This window comes from Bos javanicus, chromosome 15 (genome assembly GCF_032452875.1).
Source record: "Bos javanicus breed banteng chromosome 15, ARS-OSU_banteng_1.0, whole genome shotgun sequence".
Taxonomy (NCBI): domain Eukaryota; kingdom Metazoa; phylum Chordata; class Mammalia; order Artiodactyla; family Bovidae; genus Bos; species Bos javanicus.
The window spans coordinates 83,744,406-83,750,117 of NC_083882.1; positions in this window are offsets into that span (position 1 = coordinate 83,744,406).

Sequence of the window (5,712 nt, forward strand, 5' to 3'; positions counted from 1 at the left end):
CTTTGTTCAATTAATGAGGTAGGATGTGGCAGTGAGTACAGAATGTGGTGGAGAGCGAGAGAGAGAATAAAACATACCTAGAGACAGGGAAGTAAGAGGCAGGGAAGGGAAGAGATGCAGAAGTCACAGTAGAAATTATGACAGACTCATGAATTGCGTGAAGCTCTACTGCCCGTCATATGGCTCTGCTCGCCCCTTCTAATTTAATAAACTCATGACATACAGTGTCACCCTCAGTGGTCAAAGGAAACTGTGATCACAAGCCATCAGTTGCCCTCCATCATCCAAGCCTGATTACATTTGCAATCTTCTTTCTCCTTAAACTGTGTTTGATACATTTGGGGTTATTCACCAGCATTTTTCCCGCTAATATTTATTAGCGGGAAAAATTAAGACATCACCCTTGTTGATGTCTGCATTTTTTTTCCTTTTTCTATTTCAAGAAGTTTAAATAGTATTTCAGGAGTATCTCTTCAACTTCCTTCTTTTTTGAAATCACAGACACTCTCATAGTTCTCTCGTATTCTTATGAATACCCCAAGATTGCGCTGTATCTATGTCTTCTACAGGACTCTGCACAAAGGATCCTTCTAGTAGGGATTCAATAAATTATGTGTAAAAACATAAACATGAGCTTGGAGCCTTTACCGAGAGGCGAGTGAAATTACATGCAGTAGGGCAGTGATACACAGAGCTGGAGAGACTGGCTGTGTGTTTTTTTTTGGTTGGGAATACTAATTTTTTTTGGTCCATTAGCAAATAGATCTGCAAAAAAAAAAAAAAAAACTTTAAATACAGGATAATAAAAATTGAACATTAACATTCTTCTTTAATTTTGTGTAAGCTCTGCAGTAGAGAAAAATATACGAACTTCAAACAGCTGCAAAAATAGTGTCTTAGGGAGAAAACAGAGTTTCTACATCGATACAAAAGAAAAACCTGGAATTTTTCTAATTCAACCCAGTCCTTGGGCAGGTGGAGGGTGGAGAGTTGCCACTGGTCACCCAGAGAAATGCCAGCTCTTCCTCTCCCTGCCAACCCACTGGGGACTGGGCAGGCTGGGCTGCTGCTGAAGAATCTCAGGGTAAAAGCAAGATGAAAATCCACCTGGGAAAGGGCATGCTCCCCCTCTGCCAGCTGCTGGAGAGGCCAAGTGCTCCCCTTGCTTCCCCTTTCTGAGATACTGACACCAGCCCAGCAGTGAATCTGGGTGTGCTGTTGACAGAACCAGTGCGTATAGGAGCCAATAAAGGAGTGTCGCTGTGTGAAGCAGCTGTTTATAAAGACAAGGTGCGGAAGGAGGGAGGGAACCAGAGCATTTATGATTTACTTAAAGGCAATCCAAGGGTTTTCTTACTACCTATTTTAAACATATGTTTCTCCTAGAATCGTTATTGTGTTTTTTTTGGGGGGGGCGGTAATATTGGGAAGACCCGATTTTCTGATGCTACTACCTTATACCCACAGTTGCCCAGAAACCTGGGGAAAACCGAGCTGGTTGTTCACAAGTGCACTTTAATTTGCTTGACTGAACATCCCAGAGCTAGTAGGTGGGAAGGTGGCCATCACCGGTGGAGTGCTGATGAGGTGACGCTCCCACTTCCAGGCTTGACTCCAAATGCCCTGTATTATTCTCACGATCTCTTCTTTCTCTCTTGTCCTGGTCAGATGGAGAGAAGCCAGGGCCCAGAAGAGGCTGAGCTCTGCAGAGAACTGAGCATTGTCCATAAGTAGCTGCACAGATTAAACCCATTGCTAAACATTCAGCTGGACTGTGACCTAAGAGGGAAACCTTTTATGGTACTAGGCTGAGGAAAGATGGAATTATTGGTCACAGAAATTATTCTGAATAAGAGTTGCTCAGGCAACAACAACAACAAAAAACAACATACTTCGAATCTTGCTCAAAATGGAAAAAACTCTAACTGCTGTCCCCTTGTATTACCTATCCCCTGGAGAAGGGAGAGGCTACCCAGTCCCATATTCTTGGGCTTCCCTGGTAGCTCAGATGGTAAAGAATCCGCCTGCAATGCAGGAGACCTGGGTCCCATCCCTGGGTTGGGAAGACTCACTGGAGGAGGGCATGGCAACCCACTCCAGTATTCCTACCTGGACAGAGATGCTTGGCTACGGTCCATGGGGTCACAAAGAGTCAGACACGACTGAGGGACTAAGCAAAGCGCAGCACATGTAACAAATTACCACAGACACAGCTGTCTGAAACAATACAAATTCATTCTCCCAGTTTCCACTGGTCAGAAGTCGGGTTATGTTACCTACTCCCATACTTGGGCCACCTGCTGCGAAGAGCCGAAAAGACTCTGATGGGAAAGACTGAAGGCGGGAGGGGAGGCGGCAGCAGAGGATCAGATCAGATAGCATTATCGGCTCTATCAATATGAATCAGAGCAAATTCTGGGAGATGGAGAAGGACAGAGGAGCCCGGCGTGCTGCTGTCCACGGGGTGGCAAAGAGTCGGGCACGACCTAGGGACTGAAGAACAACACTTGCTCAGGGTCTCCGGCAGCTACAATCAGGCACTGGCCAGATCCGTGGTTCTGAGGCTTGGGATTTTCTTCCAAGCTCGTTTATCACTGGAAGAAACCAGTGACTCGCAGCTGTGGGTGTGAGTCCCTGTGTCCTTGCTGTCTTTCCGCCAGGGGCCACTCTCTGCTCCTAAAAGCCACTTGCATTTCTTCCCATGTGGTTCCGTCCACCTTCAGGCCAGCAGCGGTTTGAAGTCAAAGTCCTTCTCCCCTTATCACCCGTCAAGGGTATGATAGAATTATGGCCCCCAAGAAAATCCCACGGCCTAATTTCCAGGACTATGAATACAATAACGGAGAAGACAATGGCACCCCACCTTGTGAAGTCCTTCTCAAATTTCTACTTCTGCTTTTAAGATGTCCTGTGATCACACTGAACCCATTCAAACAATCCAAGACAACCTCCCTGTTGTAAAGTAAGCTCAGTAACTGCCTGTGAAGTTCCTTCTGTCACTTAAGGCAACATATTCATGAGTGTGATATTCTATTGCATTCATGCTGCTGCTACTGCTGCTAAGTCACTTCAGTCGTGTCCGACTCTGTGCGACCCCATAGATGGCAGCCCACCAGGCTCCCCGTCCCTGGGATTCTTCAGCCTGAACCAGAAAAACATCATGTTCTATGAATACCTTGATGTGAAAAAGTGGAGAAACACTGGTCTTCTCACAATGGAAGATCAAGATTTAACTTTTTTCCAAACCCCAACCAATATGTTCATGAACATCTCCACCCGCCGGGCTCTCTAAAAAGCTCGCGGTTTTGGTCAGAGAGACATACTGTTTACATCTTTATGACAATACATGCCATCAGAGCTGAACTATTTACTATTTTTAAAATTTGAACAGTGATTTTTTTCCCCTGGAATTATGGTTTTTCTTTTTCTTCTTGCTTTTCAACCCAAAACTCTCCACTAGTTTTTCTAAGTCCTCTTAACACAATGATTCATATTACAAATTGTATCAGTTTCATCATTTTGAAGACATTTCTACTGGGGATGTTCGGGCCGCTCACGCTCCGTCGCTGGCACCCAGCTGTCATCTCAGGATTGCTTTGTCACCGTCCTGGGATTTTTTCCATGACCCTCTTTCACTTCATATCTCATTTCTTTCTCTCTCTTGCTGTCCTCCTTTGTTAAGAAAGCATAAACAAGAAACAAAATCACATATTCCAGTAACTTTCCCCCCCTTTCTCCATATATAACATATTTATTGATTTTCCTGTTATGACAACATTTTTTTCTGGATGACTTTGTAACACAGAAACAAAAATGAATACACACACATACTTTACTACATTTCATACTTCAGTATGCATTTTTTACAATTCAAGCTCTTCGATGTTTTTCTTTTTTTACATTTTAAAGTAATTATAGACTCGTTCAAAAGTCTTTGAAGCTGCAAAGACAAGAGTGTGGCGTGCCGCTCACTTGCATCACCCACCCGGTTGCATCTTCGGTGGACGAGACGCGAGATCAAACCCAGGAAGCCGACACTGGGTCACTGCACTTACTTGAACTATTCAGTTCTTGTCATCTTTTATCCCGCACTCACCCGTGTGTGTGGGAGTGTTGAGTTGTAGTTCAGTTCAGTTCAGTCGCTCAGTCGTGTCTGACTCTTTGCGACCCCATGGATGCAGCACACCAGGCCTCCCTGTCCATCACCAACTCCCAGAGCTTACTCAAACTCATGTCCATCATGTAGGTGATGCCATCCAACCATCTCATCTTCTGTCCTCCCCTTCTCCTCCCACCTTCAATCTTCCCCAGCATCAGGGGCTTTTCCAACGAGTCAGTTCTTCACATCAGGTGGCCAAAGTATAGGAGCTTCAGCTTCAGCATCAGTCCTTCCAACGAATATTCAGGACTGATCTCCTTTAGGATGGAGTGGTTGGATCTCCTTGCACTCCAAGGAGCTCTCAGGAGTCTTCTCCAACACCACAGTTCAAAAGCATCAATTCTGTGCTCAGCTTTCTTTATAGTCCAACTCTCACATCTACACATGACTACTGGAAAAACCATAGCTTTGACTAGATGGACCTTTGTTGGCAAAGTAATGTCTCTGCTTTTTAATATGCTGTCTAGGTTGGTCATAGCTTTTCTTCCAAGGAGCAAGCTTCTTTTCATTTCATGGCTGCAGTCACCATCTGCAGTGATTTTGGAGCCCAAGAAAATAAAGTCTCTCACTGTTTCCATTATTTCTCATCTATTTGCCATGAAGTTATGGGACTGGATGCCATGACCTTAGTTTTTTGAATGCTGAATTTTAAGCCATTTCTTCTCTTTCATCTTCATCAGGAGGCTCTTTAGTTTCTCTTTGCTTTCTGCCATTAGGATGGTATCATCTGCATATCTGAGGTTATTGTATTTCTCCCAGCAATCTTGATTCCAGCTGTGCTTCATCCAGCCTGGCATTTCCCCTGATGTACTCTGCATATAGGTTAAATAAGCAGGGTGACAATACACAGCCTTGAAGTACTCCTTTCCCAATTTTCAGCCAGTCTGTTGTTCTATGTCTGGTTCTAACTGTTGCTTCTTGACCTGGATACAGTGTTCTCAGGAGGCAGGTCAGATGGTCTGGTATTCCCATCTCTTGAAGAATTTTCCACAGTTTGTTGTGATCCACACAGTCAAAGTCTTTATAGCATAGTCAATGAAGATGAGGTAGATGTTTTTCTGGAATTCTCTTGATTTTTCTATGATCCAACATTTGTTGGCAATTTGATCTCTGGTTCCTTTGCCCCTTCTAAATCCAGCTTGTGCATCTGGAAATTTTCGATTCATGTACTGTTGAAGCCTCGCTTGCAGGATTTTGAGCATTACCTTGCTAGCGTGTGAAATGAGTACAACTGTGTGGGAGTTTGAGCATTCTTTGGCATTGTCCTTCCTTGGGATTGGAATGAAAACTGGCCTTTTCCAGTCCTGTGGCCACTGCTGAGTTTTCCAAATTTGCTGGCATATTGAGTGCAGCACTCTCACAGCATCATCTTTCAGGATTTGAAATAGCTCAGCGTGAATTCCTTCACCTCCACTAGCTTTGTTCATAGTTCATTCTCTTTCATTGCTGGGCAGCATTCTATGTATGGTTGTATGCTTGTACCAGATTTCGTTTAACCATTCGTCTGCTGAAGGACATTTGGGTGTTTAATATAGTTTTCTCTTATGCATAAA